The 23,182-nt window shown below is 43.3% G+C and overlaps 1 protein-coding gene across 13 annotated transcripts in view; it reads left to right on the forward strand.

The window, feature by feature from the left end:
• Nucleotides 1–23,182, forward strand: part of Myt1l (myelin transcription factor 1 like) — a 393,059-nt gene that overhangs the window by 100,330 nt on the left and 269,547 nt on the right. For all 13 annotated transcript variants that reach the window (XM_029484681.1, XM_029484687.1, XM_029484691.1 and 10 more), the window contains exon 3: nt 13,699–13,805. The gene's annotated coding sequence lies outside the window, so the exon portion shown is untranslated. The remainder of the gene's footprint in view (nt 1–13,698; nt 13,806–23,182) is intronic.

Here is a 23,182-nt window from a genome sequence, read left to right on the forward strand (position 1 = left end):
TGAATTCTATTCCCAGCACCCACATGGCAGCTCAGAATTACTCTAGTTCCTGGGGACCTGATACCCTTTTCTGTGAGGTATCAGTAAGACAGACTCCAGACTCCACAGGTACCAGACATGCGCATACACAAGTAAAAGCTTACTACTCCTGCACACAAACAAAGAAACTGAGGCTGGGGCAGTGCCTCCATTTTACAGTGTTTGCCATGGAACCACAAGGACCCCAGCTCAGATCTCCAGTTCTCATATAAAATGTCAGTGTGGCAGCTCACACCTGTAACCCCAGTGCTTAGGAAACAGGTACAAGAGAATCCATGGGCTCTTTGGCCAGTTAGCCTACAGGAATCGGGTTCAATGGGAGACCTTGCCTCAAAAAAGATGGTGAGGCATCAGTAAGACAGACTCCAGATAAGGATGTCTGGCCTATGAGTACACACACACACACACACACACACACTCCTCTGGCAATGACTCAAGAAGGGGATCAGAAGCAGAAAACACTTAGGTAAACACACTCCTTTGAGCTGTCCTGGTACACCTTGCTTCCTCTGGAAAGGGCCTCATTAGACTTTATATACAACTGCAGCTGTGTTCATCAGTTCTCTTTACTCACAAAGACTAAACTCAATGCCGGAGAAGACATTTGTAGATATCCATAGTACATAACCTGCCAGCACCTTGAAGCTGGTCTGATGGCTAATCTGGGTTGTCATCCTGACCATGTCTGGAATCAAGTAAAACCCGAGCGGCTGGGCACACCTCTGGGGAAATTCTCTTGATATGGATCACCTGAGGTAAGGACACCCATGCTAAATCCTGATCATTTGAGTTCAGAAGCCCCACCCTAAAATCTGGGCCACGCCTTCTGGTAGAAACCCACATCAAATGGTGGAAAAGAAGAAAGCTTTTGCTCTTTGCCTCCTTGCCCTCACTCTCACTGACAAGATCATCAATTTCCCTGCTGAATTATGCCTTCACTGCTGTTAGAACCTACTTCTTTAGAACTCTAAAATAGACCAAAGGCAAGCTAAGACATTCAGACTCATGGAGGAGTCAACTACCTCTCCCTTCACCTTCCCATTGAGAGACAGCCATTGCTTAACTAATCCAACAACACCTGTAAACCACTCTAATAAATCCCCCTTTAATATATGTATATGTATGTGTATGTATGTGTGTGTATGTGTATGCATATAGATACGGTGTATATTTATTTAATATATGTATGTATGTATACATGTATGTATGTATTCACCCTGTCAGTTCTGTTACTCTAGAGAACTCTGACTAACACAGCTAGTGTATGTGCCTTTGGTATTTGGATTTTACAGGAGATGCCCAAATCTGGAGTATTTGTCCGAGAACATATATCAAAAGGAATAACCAGAAGTCGATCAGCTTCCATAGGACACTACATGAGCCCTCCCACACTGCCACAATTTGTCTCAGGGTAGGCTTCCCCTCACATAAACATCACATTTGCTCAGAGAAACTCAATTCACACTTTCGCAACTGCAGTGATCACTCACAGTGGAAAACAACCAAGCCTCCTTTCCTGGAGGCTGAGTCTGGGTTTATCTGACATTCCACTCATCTGCTGGACAGGCTACTCAGTGGGAAGGACTATGGTGCAGAAGTGAGGGTTGGCCCATCCTGAGGCCTTGGGCATGTTCCTTACCCTCTTTCATTCTTAACATTTCTGCCATAAAAAGAAAATTTAAACCATCTGTTATAGTGGATTCCTGTAATCCCATCGCTCGGAACGGAGGTGGGGGTAAGGAGAATCAGGAACTTAATGTCATCCATGGCTATGTAGTAAGTTAGAGGTTATCCTGGGATGTCTCAAGGAAACAAAAACAAAAATGGAGGAAAGGAAATTTAACTTATGGCAGAGACCAATCACTACTTCTTTATTGTTATCTCTATATTTTCATATACGTTTTTATCAAAATATCTGGACTTTTATTGAGTTTTAAAGTTTGCAGGAAGTGTAACAGTAAGCATATGACAGTACAGGTCAGAATGTTCATAGGTCAGCATGACTTCAGGGATGCATGCAATCTTCACACCAAGCCCAGGGAGTGGGACATGGGTCCCTGGAGCATATATGCTCATGGAGAGGAGGTTGCTAGGGGGCAGAGTCCCAGGCTCTGTTCAGAGAACCTTCTCTTAGAACACCCTTGAGGAGTGTGTTAACTCAGCCACTTCTCTTCACTCATCCCTCCTATCTCTCTGTCCCCAAGACTTAGAATAGCATGTCACTTGGACTCTAGCACCACTAGCAGTGAGGTTGACGTCTATGGCAGTCCTGCCATAGGTCTCACCCAATTACCTTTACCTTTCTGAAGAGCTTGGTGGCCCAAGGTCTCATGATGATGTGCATGTTGGTAAGCTTGCCCAATAAACTTATAGAGGTTGGCAAATTCGAAGGCTTATGTTTTGCTTTTTTTGTATTATATTTACCTACATTGACAGAACAATGAAAGAAAATATTTTTAAGTGCTTGCTTCTTCCACCTCTCTCAAGAAGAGTTTCTAATTATTTTAACTAAACAGTCTAACCACTCAGGATGCCCACAGCTCTAATGGCCAGGTTTTGTAAGTCACTTTGGTAGAAACAGTATTGCTGTAGGTTGGCTTTGCATATTGATTGTTACACATCCTTTTAACCAATGTTAAGAAAGAGCAGAGTGAAGATCAGAACTTTTTAATGAAATGGCTCCTGCTATTGACACTGATGTTGATTTATAATCTGGCAACATTTTAGAATTCAAAATGAAGAGCTTGTTTATCAGATCACTTCATAGTATGCTTGTAAATATAGAGTTTTTAAATTCTGTGATGCTTTGCAAAAATAGTGTGGAAAAAAATGAACATGTTGTGAAGGCAGGAAATAACCCAGGGATCTTTATTTTGTAGGCTAAAGAGGATTGCATGAGGCCTTGATGCACCAATAGACTAAAACCTTATGCTGACAAATTGGGATTCTCTCAGTCATAGCTGCAGATCCTGTCTGTCAGGGTCCAGCCTTTCTGGATGGATGTGCTCACAAACCTAGCTAGCTAGCAGAGATGATGAATAATGTGACCCAGCTCTGTATTGACTAATGAGGAATGAGGGTTGTCATGAAGAGTAGGTTCAATCCACCTCACAGTTGGGTACCAGCCCAGAGAATGGGTTGTCTGTATATGGTGCAGCTTGTTTGAGTCATATCATATTTAGTAGCATTGCAAGAATGCAAGCGAACATGCATCCTCGGGGCTAGAATGCCTGATGAACTCAACATGTAAAGAAAGTTATATTCAGTTATATTCAGCCTGTTGCTATTTGTGGTTCCTATTAGCGGGTAGAAGTAGGGACACGTGTATGTGCAAGGAGCATTGCATGTGCATGTTGTGTACGTGGAAAGCAGGAGTTAACCTTGGGTGTTATTCTGCCTTGTATTTTGAGACAGTTTCTTACTGACCTATTAGTCTAGGATGCTCTGTGAATTGCCAGGGTCACTCCATCTCCAACCCCCAGAGGCTACCTACAAGCACATGCCACCAGAGCCTGACATTTTCACATGGGTTCCAGGGTTCAAGCTCTGGTCCTCATGCATACACAGCACCTTGCCCATTGAGCCCTCTCTGTATATCCACTATTCACACTCTTCAAGGCTTTTTCCTTTCCTAAAATGTCAGCCTGGCCCTTCCTTACCCTGGACCAAGCCTCTGCCTCCAGAATGCTAAGCCTCCCTCAGGCTTACTGTCCAGTGCACCAAGCTACTGATGGCTTCCTCTCTTAAGATACTTGCTGATGGTGTGACCCCTCAGAGTTCTAGCTCCCTCTTATTTGCAAACCTTTGCAGTCCAGGGAGAATCTGTTCACCTCTGGGTGAGCATGGCATAAAGCAGGGCTCTGCCATGGTATTGCCAACTTAGAATATGATGGCCTCCTTTAGTCTTTCAGTTAGAGTTGAGCCTACAGGGGGCTAAGAGGTGCATTCTTATCCCATATCCTATCATTCTCTCAGGCAGTTCAGTGTAGCTGACTTCCCTGTTCTTCCATTACGCTTCAGTAGGGATCCAGTAGTTACCCAAATACAGCTCCTTCCCAGAGAACCAAAGGGAAAGCAGAGTGTGCTTCTTAGACTCTCTGTTCCCAAACCGGCCTGAATCCACTGAGTGATCTCTCTGCTTTCCTTCCTTATTAAAAGAAGTTGGAAGGGAGAGAGGGAGGGAGGGGAGGAGGGAGAAAGAGCAGGGGGAGGGAATGAATCAACATCTACCTCACAAAAATGTAACTATCCTCCTTATAATGACTCTACAGTCTAGCTCTTCTAGGACTGATTATACTTTAAATTATTTAAAGTGATACAGAAAGAAATAACTTCTGGTGTTTGATTTTAAGAGTTGAAGCCAGGAAGTGGTGGTGCACGCCTTTAATCCCAGCACTTGGAAGGCAGAGGCAGGTGGATTTCTGAATTCGAAGCCAGACAGGTCTACAGAGTGAGTTCCAGGACAGCCAGGGCTACAGAAACCCTGTCTCGAAAAACCAATAAATAAATAAATAAATAAATAAATAAATAAATAAATAAATAAATAAGAATTGACATATACTGGTTTAACATTCTGAAGATGTGTCCCTCCCCAAGTTTCTCATGGCAGATCCTACATGCAGGAAAACACCACTTCTCCTTGGCCAGGGTTCCCAGAAGATAAGTAGGGCTAAGCCTGGGGACACAGTAATTTCTTGCCCCCAAAGTTGCACACAATTCTGGAGCCAATGGTAGGGTGGCAACATGGCCAGGCTCTGCTAGGAAGCGCCCAGTCCACACTAGCTCTGCAGTCTCAAGCAGATCACCTTCCTGGAAATCAGCTTCTCTAAAAGACAAAGCTGTTTGAAATTCCCTTGCCCTAGGCTCAGGATTATTTTGAGGATCAGATAAAGGAATTAACATGGAACCTCATCTTTGAAAGCTTTTTATCACAGGGGAGAGAGTGAGCAAGAAGAGCAGGCACAGCTGTGCGGAGGAATCTCATTGTCCCACGTACACCTTTCTGCAACTTGTTTGTAAGAACAGTGACTGTAACTGTAGATAATCAGTAAGCTATGCCTGGCCCAAGGCCCTGTCTCCACACAGCGGGACCTGTCTGCAGCAAGAGTCATACATGAACTCAGGTTCCCCTTGTTTCTACTCATATACAGCTTTCATTCAAGTTATACTCTGCAATGACAGCCTACAAAATACAACAATTTATCTAGATTTCAAGAGATTTTGCCATTCCAAAGGACTTGTCTGTCAAGCAACTCTTTGCAGGAATGTTGGAATATGGTGAGTAATTAATAACACCATCCTGGATCTTGCCATACCTCAGAAACAACAGTGGGACATGACCCTGTGCACATGCCCACCCCACACCCATGCACACATCTCTCTTTGTGTACTTGAGGTGTTTTCTAACACACACATACACTCACAACTAGGATATCATAGCTGATGCTGATAGTCCTGGGCTCCATCTTTGTCTTTGGTAAATATGTTAGATATTGGTATTTTTCCAATTGATTATTAAATATTCCTGTCTCCCAGAATCTCCGCATCTTTGATAGTGACAGCAAAAATGGGGCATAAGAAAGAAAACAGCCAAAGCCCTTCTGCACATACAACTCAGAGGGACTGGGTATGAGGGACTGGCCAGAAGATGGCTGTCTTCCTGGACACTAATCTTAAAAGTATCAGATTAAAGAAATGTTTGGATGTGATATGAAGGATGACAACAACTTTTTGAAGTTCACATAGAATCATGGCTGGGGTTGGGGGTGGAGAGCCCAGACACAAAGATCTATTATACTCTCCAGAAGGCAGTGCAACCTACGAACTTGGTATATAGCCAAGCTTTAGGAGATGTCAAGACCAGAGTAAGCACGCTTTCTTTCCAAGCTCTGCTTCTGTCTTCTGCGTCAAGGGCTCCGTTTCTTCACCCATGTAATTGGCAAGACTCTATCTACAAGTCTGTATGCAGAGTCACTTTTAATTTTCAACTGTAATGCAGGTGTAAGAGTTATAATGTGATGATAGTACCGTAACCATGGGTAGATGGCGGGTGTGACATGCCATGAGGAATAGCACAGAGATTTTTCTAAGAGTATGGAAGAATAAGAGGCAGTTAGGGAACAGGTATGGAGGTGATGAGAGCTCAGCAAAAGGGGGCATCATGGTGGAACCAAAGGACTTTCAAGAAAGAAAGGAAGGCACACAAGGTCGACATCTTCTGGTTTGGGGTTTCTTTGGTAATGTGAAGCTGCAGATTCAAGGAGAGGGACAACCATTTGGTCTGTCAATTGCCAAAAGACACTAGCAATTGGAAAGGTTAGCGGATGGATGGGACACTTCCAGGGTCAAATGCTGGCACAGTGGTCATTTAAAAGATTTTATAAAGATTGATCCCCTCTACGCTTACACAACCAGACACCATAAGATGGGATGAACAAAGCCCAGGATAGTCCTCGTTAGCTACTATTATCTTTACCTTTCACATTCTGCATGAAGAATTATTATGTTCTTGAGTGTGTCCATTGCTAGCACAGCGTCTTAGAGATAGATCCTTACTGTCCATGGATGGTCTCCATGAGAACATAAACAGCCAAATGTCCTCCCAGTGCTGCAGCACCCAGAAGAGAAGATAAGGATATTCCCCCAAACTGATTATTCTTAGCTTTAATTATCTATGTTTTTAATTGCCTGTATCATTTCATTCAACCTGGAAAAATACACCATAATGCACTAATAGAGCCTCATTGTGATTTCCTTGGGGTGATGTTTCCTGGTGTGTACATAACAATAGGCTCTAGGACCAACCTTAAACTATACCTTGTGCCAGTGAATGGTTTAAATGTCATGAAATTATAATAGTTTTAGAAGTATACATTTCAAACCTAAGTTCATCTATCATTCTTTACAGCAATCAAAATGTATACTTTTTGAAACTAGTAATGGGTATATGATATCATGATTTTAGTCCGTGACATAAATGCACATGAATTTGCTTTCATAATCAAGTTTTATACAGAATCTACAGGGCAAGGTAGGGTTGCTCTCCCACTCCATATTCCCACCCGTTTTTCTGAGCATGACTTCTGTAGGCTTATGGTTTATATGCACCCTCATTGGCACTCTGCGCATGCGTGTTTTACTCATGGAAGCACAAGGTAGAGCACCGGGCTTTGGTATATGTCCTGTGTCTCAACAGTGTTAGACTGTGTCCCCTGCAGCATCCGTTTTGTCGTCTTGCTTGTCATGCACAAGGATCGATTCTAGATTCATGTTTTAGCTAGAATCATCGAATCAATTCATTTCACCCAAGATTTTTGATTAAATGCAATACTGTAATGACAATTTTAACATGCATTTATGCACACGTGTGACTAAAACATATTTGGTAGACACTAGGAACTAAAATTGTTAAATCAGCATATGCATATTCAAAATTAGCACACATGCTGCCAAATTCCTGACAAGGGTATTCCATGTAGATCCACTTCAGCCCGCTTGGGAGTTCACTTCCCTTGCTTCCACATACCCAATAGTCAGGATAAAGCCCTTAACATCCCATCCTAGGCACTAAGTCAGAGTCTTGGTGGCTCTGGTCACATCCCCGTGGGTTCAGGAGGCCTTTTATGCATCAGGATTGAGATTACCACAAGATGGAGACTATGAATACAGGTCTGAAGTGAAGGACAGACACATCTTAAGCTTGTTATACATTGGAGGTTATACACAGGATGTCTTTATCTATTGATACCTCCACATTGTAAACTTTGAGCATTGGTCTCCTTCTTGTTATCAATTGAAACCACGCTCCCTGATTAAATCATGGTTTCATTATCGGCACCAATCCTACCCAGGGTCTAGGGAGATTCTTGTGATACGCTAAGTTTACTCAACTTAATATAATCTAGAATTGCCTTTGAAGAAAGCCCAGGTAAGGAATCGTGTGGATTAGGTTGTCCTGTGGGCATGTTTTTAAGAGATTTTCCTAACTGGATTAATTGAGTTAGAAAGACCTACCTAGAATGTTGAGAGCACCATTTCATGACTGTCACCAGTAGAGCTTATGGGACCTGATGGAGCTGATAAATGAGGCCGACTAAAGTCTCATGTAATAGCCAACTTTATTCAGAGGCTCAGACAATTCACACTTGGAGGGTTAAGAGCAATCACACAAGTGTTTATGAGTTCTAACTGTATATAATCACAAGAGCACGCCACATGTGGCAAAACATGCTTTTTTCATAGAGGCATATAAAGGACAGTTTAAACATTTAATTGAACAAAAATAGCAAGCAATAATGAATAATCTGAAGTAAACTTGCTCATATCCAATACACATGGAAGAAGTTTACAAACACATTCGAAGGATAATTCTGTTTAGAAGAAACTGAGGTTACAAGAGCCTTGTCTTGTTGTGGTTATGTGTTTGTTTGTTGTCATGGTTTTGTTGCTGTTGTTGTTGTTTGGTTTTGTTGTTTGGAATGTTCTGACCATCACACGGAATTCCTCTCACACAACTGAATTCCTAGCCCCTGGACCGTGTTCCAAGGACTGCGTCCTGGACTGAAGAAAGAGAAAGTGAAGTTAGGAGAGACAGGCACGTTGAGCTCATTCGCTCTCTCCTCTCATGGCTGTGACTGGGCGCTTCAAGCCCCTGTCACTGTGAACTCCTTGCCATGATGCGCTCCAGCATGGAGTGTGAGCTGAAGGGAAAAGGTTTACTTTTCTGCCCCTAAGTTGCTTTTGTCCAGTGTTTTGTTAACAGTATCAGGAATGAAACTTGAGCAATGTGATAGGAAAATCTGCACATGGCAAGGAGATTTGGACTCTCAGAACTGCCCAGATGCATACCAACACACAAAATATTGGATTCTATGATCAAAACTGTAATTGATTTGGACTCTAATCAGATACCTTTAAACACAGAAAGAAAAGTCTTGCCCTCACCCTCCCTTTTCTGATGTCCTGCTGTCTCTCTTTAAGATGCCGTCTCATAGTCTGTTGTAATGTGCCTTCCTGTCTTATTATAGTCTTTATTTTCTGTAAAGGTTCCTTCCTCTCTCTTTTGAAAATCTGGAAGTGGACATACTTTGAATTTCATAGACGTAAGAAATTGAATTATCATCTCACAAGCTGTTCTGAAACAGTGTGTACGTAAGCATGGGAGTGGGGCTCCGAACATATGGCTAACTTGGCATGAAGGGAAACACAACCCTATTCCAGCAGGGAAGATGGTGAACCAGAGAGTTCCCATGAATTATTAGCATAGGTCCTTCATCACGCCCTAGAGTGTGGTCCTTCCATCAGTAGAAACACGGGGAGAGGAGGCAGGGATGTGTATGCAAGTCATAGGGATGTTCATTCCCACAGGCAGCTGGGACGCACTGCTTCCTCGCCACCATCTGGACTCCAGACGTGACCACTAAACTATAAGGAAGTCCTGTTGGAAATTGCCTTTCAGCTCCAGATGGTGCGGAGACACCAGTCTAGGAAAGCCAACCCTGCTCAGGACAGAGTCCTTGGGCTGTGTCTCACGGGGTCTCATTATTAACTCCACCCCAGCCCAGGCGTCTACTCCTCCCTCTGCTGCACGAGGACTGGCAGACAGTTGCCTGGATCTTACTGTTCAGCTTTGCAGGCCTGAGGAAGACATACTGTCAAAACATGTCCCTCATGTTTTAGCCTAGGCTCATACAGAACGCTGAAAAAGGAAAATTTTAATTTTTTCTTAGTAATTTATTCTTTCATATATTACATCCTGACCACGGCCTCTCCTCCCTCCTCTCCTCCCAGTCCCTCCCCGCAGCTCTCTTCCCATCCCTCCCCTCCCTCCAGCTCCCTTCCCATCCACTCCCCCTCCATTTATCCCCAGAAAAGGGAAGGCCTCTGGGGATATCAACCAAACACAGCATATCAAGTTACAATAAGACTGGGCACTTCCACTCATATCAAGGATGGATGAGACAGCCCAGCAGGAGGACGAGGGTCCAAAAAGCAGGCAAAAGAGTCAGAAAGAGTCCCTGCTCCCTGCATTAGGAGTCCCACCAAATGACCAAGCTATATAACTGTAACATATATGAAGAAGGCCTAAGTTAGGGCCATGCAGGCCCCCTAATTGTTGGTTCAGTCTCAATGAGCCCCTATGAGCCCAGGTGTGTTGATTCTGTGGGCAGGTGTCCTTTACCCTTCTGGCTCCTACAATCAAGAAAAAAAAAAACAAAAAAAACAAAAACCAAAAACACTATAAAAGCTAAAATAATTTCCACTGGAATGAAAGTGGAGCCATGAAGGTAGCCTACATGCACTTTCTCACAGTGGAAGCCTCTTATACAAAAGACATTTGTGCCCTGAGAAACCTCAGACAAGTCAGGCCTGCAGGGTTGAAGGTGCACAAAGTCAAGTGCTGGCCCCAGGAGTGGAGACCATGCAGGGAACACCTCCCAGGCCTGAAATTGGGAGAGCCTCATCATTCCTGCCATTAGCAGGGCCCCTTTAGAAGCATGGCGAGGCAGAAAGCATTCTGGAGCATTTCCTGATGCCATCAACCAGTGCTAAGGGCATCCAATGTGCCCAAGGCAACTAAACAGAAGAACTGCCTCAAATCAGTCACTCAGCTTCCTGCAGAAAGGCTATTTGTGTCAAGTACACCATGGGGCATTGGGAAGTCTTTGAAAAAGTCTGGGGTGCTATAGTGGTAGTTTTATGTCAACATGATACAAGCATCAGAGAGAAGAGAGCTTCAGCTGAGAAAGTGCCTCCATAAGATCCAGCTATAGGCAAGCATGGAGAGAATTTTCTTAAATTGTGATTTATGGAGAAGAGCCCAGCTCATTATGGGTCATGCCATTTCTGGACAGGTGGTCCTGGGTTCTGTAAGAAAGCAGGCTAAGCAAGCCATAAGGAGCAAGCCAGTAAGCAGCACCCCTCCTTGGGCTCTGCATCAGCCCCTGCCTCCAGGTTCCTGTCCTGCTTGAGTTTCTGTTCTGACTTCCTTTCTGAACAGTGATATGAAAACAAGCTTAATAAATTCTTTCTTTCCCACGTTGCTTTGGTCCTGGTGTTTCACCACAGCAACAGTAACCCTAACTAACAGGTGCTAAAGGATCAATTTTAAATGTATCCCAGCATCATGAGGGTTGGGCAGAGAAGGTGAACATCAGTGGTTCTGTTGTTCAGAAGGTGTCCTATCACTGCTGATTGCATAGATATAGATATATAGATATGTGTGTATGGATATGTTTTTATATATGCAATGGTATGAATGTAACTGTGTGTGGGGTCAGCTAGGCCCTGTGACCCCATAACATCTGTGAAAAGAACAGTGCTACCATTTAAAAGTCAGGGACCTCGAATTTGTGTGCTCAATGCCTCTCCATATTCTGACCTTGAGATCAGGTGCCAGTTGCACAGAAGTTAAAAGAAGCCCAATGGCAGAGATAAGCCTTCAGCTGCAGAGAGCCAGCAGCATGAATCAGGGGGTTCTGTACTCTGACCCCTCTTGTCTTGCAAGACGGAGGCTTTGGATTCTGAGCTGCAGTGGTCAGTGTCCAAGGATGGAAAAGGTATTAATCTGGAGGATTACCTGAATAGCTGGCTCCTAGAACGGAGGGCTGACTGATAGCAATTAGGACATTTGCCACTGTCATGTAAAAGTTACATGAGCAAATGTACTCCATATATATATATGAGTGTGTGCAGGACTATACATGTAAGTGAATGCATGTGTGATATGTGGTGAGTGCATGCATTTGTGGGAATGAATGTGCATGTGTGTTCATGGTTGTGTATGTGAGCATGCATTTGCATATGTGTGTGAATTATTCACATGTGTGTCCATAATTAAGCATACATGCATTTGAGCATAGGTATAGATATAGAGATATGTGTGTATGAGTATATGTGTGTGTGTGTGTATATGTTATAGTATGCATGTAGCTGTGTATATGAGAGTATGTCGGTATATATATGTATAAGAGAGATATATATGTATGAGAGAGCATGTTCTTGATTGGGAATATGTAAGCCTCTGTGCTTGTGTGCATGCATAAGAGTGTTAGGTCCTATAGATTAGAGAAATCCACAGTCACGTACTAAAACCTTAACACATTGAAGAATGTCACAGGATGTGGCAGACAAATGGTTCTAGACTTAGAAGCAGAATACCAACACCATTTATTTTTCCAGTTTTCAGCCTGATTTGGTTGGTGGGGAACAGGAAGATTTCTGAACCCCCTGGGATATCTCCAGAGTGCTCTGTCCTCTGCCTGTTTGTTTACTGTGCTCCCACTAGGGAAAGCAGGAGAATCTGCTCTAGCAGGGCTTTGCAGACCATGTGCATTATGTAGGAGCCTGGTGTTGGCCTCTCCGTCCCCTGGCTGAGCACTCTGAATGCTGACTTATCTCCAGGTAGCCTGTGAGAAGTGGAGCGTAGTGTCTTTTAGAGGATTTATGGTAACGCTGCTGCGTGTGGCTGATGTAAACTGGAGAGCCCTGAGGGTCTCTTCATTCCCTGCCACACTTCACTGCCACCCATTAACACCTCGGCTGTTATTGCCATAGACTGGATTTAATGAGGCCTCTGAATTGGAGCTTAGCATCAGAGACAATGGTTTCAACAGCCAGGCACCTAGCTCTCTAGCTCTTTCCATCTGAGTCTCAAGTTTTCTCTCATTTTTTAAATGCATTCTTTCTTTGATGGTATCCTTTGAAATAATTTAGGTATTTAAAAATCAGAACCATGGCAATATTGTTAATAAAACATTCTAAATTTCTACTCATGAAGATAATTTCTTTTGTTTGTTATGTAAAAGATAAAGCAGGGTGACATGTGGAAGTCCCCTGGGCATTGCCAAACTGTATTTTGTATGAGCAAAAAACCCAGTTTCTATGAAATTAACATATAAAATATTTCTCACCTACTGCATGGCTTCCTGATTTCATTAAAGTAGTGAGGAAGATAATGATGTACAGACTGCCTGGAGTTGGTCAATCTAAGTGTTATTATATGCACTTAGTTTTAGTCTCAAATAGGGCATGCATTTAAAATTGGCAAATAACTCCGATTTCAAAGTGAATTAACTAAATTGTTGTGTGTTTGTTTGGTTTGATTTGGTTTGGTTTTTGGTTTTTGGAGACAGGGTTTCTCTGTGTAGTCCAGACTGGCCTGGAACTCACTCTGTAGCCCAGGCTGGCCTCAAAGTGAGAAATCTGCCTGCCTCTGCCTCCTGAGTGCTGGAATTAAAGGTGTGTGCCACCACCACCTGGCAACTAAATGGTTTTTTTACATTTGTTTGTTTGTTTGCTTGCTTGCTTGTTTATGTATTTATTTGTGGGGGGACACCACCACCTGGAAACTAAATTATTTTTCATGTTTATTTATTTGTTTGTTTGTTTATCTGTGTGTGTGGTAGGGGAAGGAGGGGTGTACTATGGATGTCAGAGAACAACTTGTGGAAGTCCGTTCTCTCCTGGGTATCTAACTGTGCTCATCAGGTTTGACGGTGAGTGCCTTTTACACACTGAACCATGAAATCAAGAATTCTGGACAACACCTTCTTAGCACGTGGATGGCTGTCTTTAAACACAGCTGTTTTAACTGTGAGGCACAGTCAGCCTGCCTTTGCCTCTTGTCACTAACTGTGTCCTTATTGTTCTGTCCCTTAGGAAAAGAACACTAGGAGGAATTGGTGAGAACATCTAGCTAGCATCTCCAAGTCCTGTGGAGGGATCCAGCAGTGCTGGTCCAAAGAGGACCCAGAGAGTGAACTCAGGTACCAAGTCCTTTCCTATTTGATGCTGTGGGTCACCCCTCAAAGTATGTGGGGGCAGACATTACACCATCCATTTCCTCACACAACCACTTCATAGTTACAGAGCATCTGCTGTTTAATTCGCGGGTGCTCTGTTGTTCTTGATACCGGTTACACATGGGTGACATGATGGGGACACATGGCGCCCTGAAGGTGTTGTGACTCACTATTGGGCTACGATTGTGAGAGAATGGGACTGTGTTTCCTTTGAAACCATCACGTGTTCTGCAAACAGGTTCTATACTCAAAGCAGAAGAGGCCGTATTTTGAGTTCACAAATTCTGGTCTAGAGGGGATTCTGGTCTGATCTGGTGGGATGGCTGCAAAAAAATACTACTAGGGGATTGCTGCTAGGTGTCAGAGCTAGAGAACTGGGTGACCATAACGTGACCCAGACCTCAGAACAGACCAAAGCTCAGCCTGTGGGTGTGTGCAGTTCCCTGGCTTCGAAGCCTCTGCTACTCTCCTCCTGAGTGCATGAAGCTCTCTCCGAGAAAGGGAAAGGCTGGTAAAATGTCAGTTGTTCGGGATTCTCTGGGTGGGAAGCTCTGGTCTGAATGTTCAGGTTCACAGTGCAATAGTAATTTGTTTGTCTGCCAACTATCCCATTTGCCTGTCTGGTAATGGAACTCCATCCCACTCTGTGGAAATGAGAGGCTGCTATTGACTCCCATATGCCACAGCCTGGTGGGGCTGCTGTCTTAAGAGCATTGTGAACTGCAGTAATAGGTCACGGTTGTTCCCATTATTTTCCCTTCTACACCCTACTCATTTCCCCTGAAGAAACCCACTGTGCTCATTGGTTCAGCTTGGGAAAGGCATTAGGCTTAATTGTACATTTCCTTGCAGTTAAAAAAAAATACACAGACAACAACAGACCCTACTCAGGTTTAGTGTTACCTCATACTTTCAGTTACATTCCTGGACTTTAGGTTTCACACATACAGGCTTCCTGGTTTTTCCAGATCTCATTGAGTTTTAGTGATGAGACTGCTTAGTGGACTACTTTCTACCAAAGTAATATTTTAATGAGCCTGTATTGAATTGGTATTTTTAACATTGAATAAATGTTTCCAGGTGAGTGAAGATTATCAATGCAGTTTAATTAAAAGTGTCCGATACAAACCTCCTGGAAAGTGAACAAGCATCAAAAAATGAAGAGGTAGCAACTAGTTTTGAAAAAGCAATCCATGTATGTGCTGAAGAACTTGGCCTTCTATAAGATCTCAACCATGGCAGCCTTTTGATTCTGCAAGATATATCTTGCATGTATATACATACACATATACATGTATATATGCATATGTATATGTATGTATATGTGTGTGTCTATGTATATGTATGCATATGTGTATATTTATATGTGTATATGCATATGTATATATGTCTATGTATATGTATGTATATGTATGTGTCTATGTATATGTGTGTATGCCTATGTGTATGTGTCTATGTATATGTATGTATATGTATGTATATGTGTATATGCATATGTGTGTATATGTATATACATGTGTATGTGTGATATATGTATGCCTATGTTTATATGTTGGTTGAGCAAGTTGAATTTGCTTAAAGAAGGTAAAATGTCTAATCTCTTCGTCCCTTGTTCTCATGACTTTCTCTATGACTTCATGTGATTCGTTAAGCATGTGTTAGCAGACTGTTCTGGGTGTGAGGGCTCCTGGCTTCCAGATCCAGCCAGAAAACAATGATAGTCAAAGACACAAATACATGCATTTCACATGGATGATGCCATCCGGTCCTCAATACTTGTGAGCTATGTCTCATGCTGGCTTTGATGGTGACTGAAGGTGAAATTTCAGAAAGGGCAGAAGACACTGCCAGTTACACTGTGACTTTAGGGTGAGGTGATTTTGTGTATTTGGTTGCCTTGGTCTTTTGAGAAGGGATTCCCACTCCTGTAGTCTAGACTGGCCTTAGAGTTATGGTGATCCTCCCTCCAGTGCAGAAACAAAATGTTGGTGCTTATATGGCCACGGACTAGATCACAGTCTGGAGATAATTGTGCCATAGCTCAGGGTGGCATTATGTGCTGCTTAGGTGCCGAGGCTATGGCTCAGATCTTAAATGGCTCCCAAAGACCCATGTGTACTAGGAAGTTAGACCTTTCATCAGCTGGACCACTAGGAATGAACAATATAAACAGGTCCATTGAGTATAAATGTGTGTTGAAGTGTTCAGAGACTGTGTGTGTGTGTGTGTGTGTGTATGTGTGTGTGTGTGTGCCATTTCCACTTCTGTGAAACTCTGTCTGAGGTGGCATTCACCTGTATGTGTATATGGGTAATTTACATACTCTACCTGAATAGTAAGCATGTTACTACAAGTGTATGTCCTTACTGGGAGAGAAAAACCCAAGACCATCCTCTTTCTCTAGTATGTTCAGGCTGTGTGGTAAACAGACTTTCTCTTCCATGACATGCTACCAAACTATAGAGCCAAAGCGACGGGCCAATTAGTCACAGACTGACACCTCCAGACTGTGAGTTAAAATAAACCTTTCTGTTCTTATGGAGTTGACATGTTGGCTGTTTGCTCTAATGATAGAAAATAAAGTAGCAGAAGTGAAGAGTAAACATTTTAGGGGTTATAACTGCAGAGACTCTGAGGCCAGGAGTCACTGCCATCATTCAAAAATGAACCACAGACAATACTAGACCAATCAGACAGGGCTGATCCCAAGAAAACTCTCTTTGCAAAATGATTACAGATGGCAAGGATGGGATGTCAGGAATGCTAGTAATCCTGTTGGTTTCTGAGATGGGAGCCCCATGCTAGTCTTCCTTACAGACTCCACAGAAAGACATGTTGGGGGCATGCCCATCAAGAGTTTGCTCTTGTGAAAGGATGCAACTCAGGACCCAGCCTGAGCCAGTAGCTGCTGTATAGCCTACAGTCTGTTGTGATCAAGTGGGCCCCAGGAAGCCTACGAAATTCACTGAGGAGTTTCTAGTATTTCCATGGCAACACCACTCTGCCAACCACCTTGAGATCCCCCAGGTGCATGGCTCACTGCTGTGAAAATGACTGACTGAAAAGCAAGAGAGTGTTTCATTTTTATCACAGTTCAGAAGAACACAGGCTAGACATGAAGGGAGAAGGCATGGAGGGCAAGTCATATTCCATCTGCAGTCAGGAAGCAAAGATCGAAGGTGTTCAGCTGGCTTTCTCTTTCTCCCTGTTCAAGTTGAAACCCTGGTATATCCTCCTTCCACAGTTAAATCTCTCTGGAAACATCCTCACAGACAGGCCCCAGGGGCATGTCTCTCCTAGGTGATGCCAAATCTTCTTATTCAACAGTAAGGATTAACCCTCACACCAAGTGAAGCCAGTCCTGTGACTCTGACACCCAGGGAGGAGATGGCTACACAGACCTCACACAGCACTGAAAAAGAGAACAAGCCTAGAAAACTGGCAACACCTGTGCCCGTGTCTCTGGGACAGTGCTGGAGCTACTGTGCAGGGCAGCATCCCATGCCTCGCTATAACAGAATGCACTTGGCCTGTTTTCCCAAATACTATGTAATAGGAAAACAAACAGAAAGATACAAAGACAATAAAACACTAGTCACAAAAGATAGTTATTTTCAAATTCTCCTGTATCACAAGTTTTCTAAAAGGGTTAATTTCAGGAATCACTCGATAGGATACCATAGACATTTTCAAAGGCTACTTTATTGAAGATAAGAATTTGAAGCACAGATTTTTAGTGGAAACATAGATCGGCAGCTAACTCCCCATGCATGCAACATATTCTGTATTATTTTGTAACTCCATGCATGAGCGAGGGAACAACCTTCAGGGAACACCGATGTCACTCCACTTCAGGAAGAATGGGCTTCCAGACACAGGGCAGCATAGGTGGCTGAAGACAGAAGGGCAGCATATCCCAAGAGGTCAGACCAAGGGACAAGTACCACTGCCTTCACCTCATAGAATTTGAGTCTCAGATTCCCCCATCCACTAAAGGGTAATCATCATTTATTGTCAGCGATGGAGATAAAGTCTAGAGAGCATGGTGTTGATTCATGAGACACCGAAGGTGGTACCCAGTCCTGGCCTTTGTGCTGTGCTTGAGATGAGGGTAGATGGAGGAGAACCAACCTTCTCCATCACCACCTGGAGTGGGTCACCACCTGGTGCCTCGAGCTCTTACAAGACTGCTAGGAAGGTGGATCTGGTCCCCATAGCTTTTACAAAGAAGCAGCTTAGGGGAGGCCTGCTGGTGGAGTGAGTACCCCATGCCAGACCTCACACTCTGTCTTGCTTTTGTTATATCTATGTTCTCAGACCAAGGAGACCTGTACAGAGCTTGAAGCTCCTGCAGGGAAAGACAGGGCTTATCTGTGCTCCAGCTCTTAGTCCGTGGCTTGCTCTGTATGGCATGTGGGTGGTTGATCTCAGCAATGAATGGATGACTTTACAGTAAGACAGATGCTACTATGAATTTCACACTAGGAGGAGCTGTCAGGATGACCACTGGTAAATATTACTCATGTGAATAGCAGGATGCATATCTTCTTAACTGCCTTTGTCATCAGTGTCTGTAGCTAGGGGCCAAAGGTCAAAGGAGCCACACTTCTTACTCCCAGCCTTCTCTGCAATACCCTTCCCCTGCAGCCTCCTGGAAGCATCATCTTTTCTAATCTTGGCCTTGAGCACTTAACACAGTGCGCATCCTGAGATCCACACATGATGATCCACTGATTGCAGGTTCCCTATTTCTTCAGCTTCTTAACTCATTGCTTCTTGTAGCCGTACAGGAAGAGAAAGAAGTTTGCCTATAGCAAAATTAGATAGATGCTTCTCTTCTTCTACAATAAAACATCTCTAGATAAATTATTCCATGTCTCTCCTACACACAAATGTATGCTATACATTCATTTGGTGTCTTCAAGCCAGCACTGCATACCAGATACTAGATGGGGAAATGGAACTATAATTCTGCTGGAGAGCTATTGGTGTTGAACTGTTGAATTTGGGGGTGGGGGTATCCTTTCATGTATATATTCAAAAACTAAACACACCATAGAAAGAAAAGTGGAGCAGCTGAAGTGGCAGTTGCAGTGTGGCACCAAAGCAGGAGAAATCGCATCAGTGGAAGCTTCTTAGAAGACTCTTCTGGCCAATTACTTAGATTCCCCATCATCTAGGCAAGTGCTAGGGAATCAGGGATGTGGGAGCTACGCTGAGAGATAGGGATGAGGGAGAGTCCGCTGGACAGAATCCAGCAGGAGCCACAGAAGGTCTCAGCGAGGGCAGAGGTATATAATAAAGATGGAGGTGTGAGCTCGGGAGACCTAGGATAAAGGATCATTCTCATCCGTTTTGTGTTTGAAGTAGTGGGAAGGTACCATGTCACAGGGCTGGTATCATTCGACACAGCAGTGCCTGATTCATGTAGCTCCATGGCTGCACACAGCCCAGGCCCTCTCATTACTATTCATGAAGAACCAAGACTCACTGGCTTTACCATAAAAGACTGAGGCAGAGCCACACTGATTTATATCCGTGCTGTGTGCTCAGCTTTTCCAATCAGAGTGCCTTCACTTCACAGCTGTGTCAAAAATGAAGTGGTGCTCCGTGAGCCACTGCAGGAGGATTTCAAGGACATTTTGTCAAAGAAAAATGCAAGATGCAGAAGAGAAGGAAGGCTCTGGCTGCACACATGTGTACATTTGCTTATATTTGCATAAAGCATCTAGGGATGACAAGAAGCCAGTAGAAATGTTTGTGTGTGCTTCTGCAGATAATTCAGAATCCAGCGAGAAATTTCTCATTATTTTTCTTCATTCATTCATCACTTGCTTTTTTACGTTTGAAACATGCAAATGTCTTTCTTAGTCAAAACAAACTTTATAAGTAACCCAGAAGTATTTTAAAGTAAGTCCCTAACGTGCCCCTTAGTCACTCTGAGTTGATAGATATAAGCAGTTCAACTTTACCGGTAGAGACCAGAAGCTCCTGAATGAGGTGTTTGGACTTGAGCTCTGGCCATGAAAAGCAGGTCACAGTTGTTCCCTGGACATCAGGCCACAGGGATGTTTTTGGAATCCCATTTGACACTGATTGTTGATGCACAGACTCTAGTTGATTTGAACGGTTAAAATCTGAGTTAGGAAATAAGGAAAACAATTCAAGGTATGGTGGTGATAGCCACAAGGGATAAGAAAGATGGAGAAGTCTGGGAAGGGAGGGAGGAGAGAGGGAGAAAGAAGGAAGGATAGGAGGAAAAGAAAGGGAAGGTGAAAGAGTGGAGGGAGAGAGGAGTGAAGGAAAAAGAAAGGGAAGAAGAGAAGAAAGAGGAAGGAAGAAGGACGGGTAACAGGGCAGGAGGGAGGGAGGGAGGGAGGGAAGGAGGGAGGAGCAGAGAATAAATAAAAGGACAGAAGACATCATCTTGGCTAACAACACATTTGTGTGCCTGCCTTCCCTGTAGCTCTCACATCTCACAAACATTCCAGCCCCTAAAATTCTAAATTACAACTTAATTTACAAAATCTTCATTAAGAGATTACATATTACACTATTCATTTACTTGATAATAGAGTGATAATCTTAAGGGCAGAGTCTCAACTTATTTAAGTAAAGTGGTTTTAAATATAACGCTCGAGAAATAGCTGTGGAATGGAAGAGTAGCAATAGTAATGGCAAAAATTCCTGAGAACACTAAAGGGGCCAGAGGCTTGTATATTAGTTATAACTAACTTATTAAATTAGCTATGGATGGACAAGTGGGGAGCTATAAATATCGACCATCAAATATATATATATATACCATCAAATATATATATATATATATATATATATATACACACACACACACACAATTTTTCTGTTTAAAGTAATCCATATATTATGTAGGAAAATACAGGGTTTTTTCCCCTTAAAGGACGAATATTGAAGTATTTACGTTTAAGTTGTTATGATTTGGGCAACCTGCTTTCAAAAGACTCAAAACGTAGTTTGTGAGTGTATAAATGGACTTCATGTATGCAAGCATATGTGTGTGCATATAAGATATGTGTTATATGTTTGTGGGGCATGTGATGTTTTCATGCATGATTGCTGTCCATGAATAGTGGAAGCAAGCATGTATAGGTATGCACATCTTTTGTCATGTATATGTGATTGTGCGTATGCATGTGGTATGAAGTGAATCTGTAGCATGAACTTATGAGCATCTATAAGTGGGCACATCGCTGCTTTTGTATGTACATGTATATATGTTGTATGATTCATATACTCCATTCTAACAGTATCATAATATAGACCATAAGATCACTAGTGAATCTTAATATTAATTTTTCTTTTTAAATGTGTTTCTCAAACATTCAAGTAAATATTTTGTTATTACATCAAGCTGAGTCTTCCTGTGGATAGAGTCTTGTGAACTCTGCTCCTAATTTCCCTGGAGAGATGCCTACCTTTCTCCCAGAGGCTCCTTGTGGAAACACCAACAAGCCGCCTCCCCTCATTAGCAGAGGACGAGGAAAGCATCTTGCAGGATGGACAGACGTCCGTGGTCATGGCATCTGGCACTCATGATCAGCCACAGATGAGTTGTCAGAACAAGCTTTTCCTCAGCTACACTGCTGCATTTACACACTGGTGTCTGGTAAATGGGGAAAAACGTTACTCAATGTGATCCTGGTATGAGGACTTGTGGACAAGAATGCGCCTACCCACAAGCAAGGCTCATGAACGGCTCTGCTTTAAAGTGGTGTATTACTAACTCTTCTGGATGGGACGCCTATGGGGATGTAGGATGGTACAAGTCATATTGGGGGCTGGGGTAATGGTGTAGAATGTTGGGGCCATGGGAGGATGGTGTAGGTTTCTTGGGGTCGGGGGACACAGAGATGGTACAGGATGGCCAACTTTAGCCCTCTCTTCCTCAGATGTCAGATCCCAGGCCATACAGGGGACCTGGCTGCTGTAAATGTCTGTGTGCTCAGAAAGAGGGTAGGAAGAGCAGACTGTTCACAGAGCTGTGGCTCTGCCGTTTGTCCCATGGAAGATTGACAAGGGCATGACCACGCAAGTTTATCTGTGTGTTCTCACCCTGCTTCCCTTTTGCTGATTCAACACTCTTGCTCCAAACAAATGACATTAAGATAACCTGGTGGCCTAAAGATCTGACACCAGGCAGAGCCTCAGAGATTGCTGACCAAGCTTTGGCTCCAAATGTCACCTTCTGTTCTTAAGCCATAGACTGTGTGTTTGGAGCTTTGCCCGTGTGCCTGTGTCCTGAGGGAGTGAAAGAGCTGAGATACCTGCTTCTGCTAGCTAGGAGTGGGCTGCTGACCCTAGACTTGCCCTTTCCAAGAGGTTCTGTAACTACAGACACAAGGACCACCAATGGTGCCTTTTTTTTTTTTTTTTTTTTTTGGCTGTAGTAGAGTTGTCTTCCCAATTCACGCCCATGGTATCACAGTTGTCAAGATGAGGGCCTAGGTATGAACATTAAAAAAATCAATGACCCAGAGATTCTGATGTTTAGGGATAAAGACAGCTACCCAGAAATCTACCCATCTGAGGATCCTGTGTGCTGCCTCCATTCCATCTGGTTTCCAAGGACCCATCAAGCCAGCCCTATGGCAACAGTTTTGTTCAGCTCCATCACTTTAGACTACAAATATGGCTCATCCTCTCCTTCCATTTCCCTTCCTTAAACATGTTTATGTCTGTATAGAAAACCCCTACACAAACCGTCTAGTCCTTTGATGGTTTTGTTTTGTTTTTAACTCTATACTGTTGTATCATGGAAAGGCCCATGTACATCTGTGGTGGAACACCCTGGTGGCCAGCCCTTTTCTGTCAGCCATTTTCTCTTCTCCCCAAATGCAGCTTACCTTGAAACATCCAAGTTGTTGTGTAACTTAACTAGAAATAATTCAGGACATTTCTTTACATCATTCTGTTCTACTTTTCAACCCTGACACTCTCCATAAATCTGGCTAAAAATCAAGGAACATCCATGCTGCAGCCTAAGTGGAAATATATCTGGAAATTTCTTCTTCTGAATAATTTAGTCCATTCCTCTGGAATTCAGCCTCACTCAAATTGTCAGGACATGGACAGAAAGGAAACAAATCCTTAGCTAGAATACCTTCCCAGCAGCCTCTTCGCTCCCATCTGAAACCCGAGCAATGTGCTTGCTGCATGCATTTGTATTCTGATCCATACTCCCACTGGAATGGGCCTGTAAGCCTGATTACAGCGTTCTAGGGCTCCTGTAGTCTATGGTTCCTTCCACAGACTAATCCAAAACCCTAACAATCACATAGACAGGTTTATCACAGCACCACGAC

This window comes from Mus caroli, chromosome 12, assembly GCF_900094665.2.
Source record: "Mus caroli chromosome 12, CAROLI_EIJ_v1.1, whole genome shotgun sequence".
In the NCBI taxonomy this organism is placed as follows: domain Eukaryota; kingdom Metazoa; phylum Chordata; class Mammalia; order Rodentia; family Muridae; genus Mus; species Mus caroli.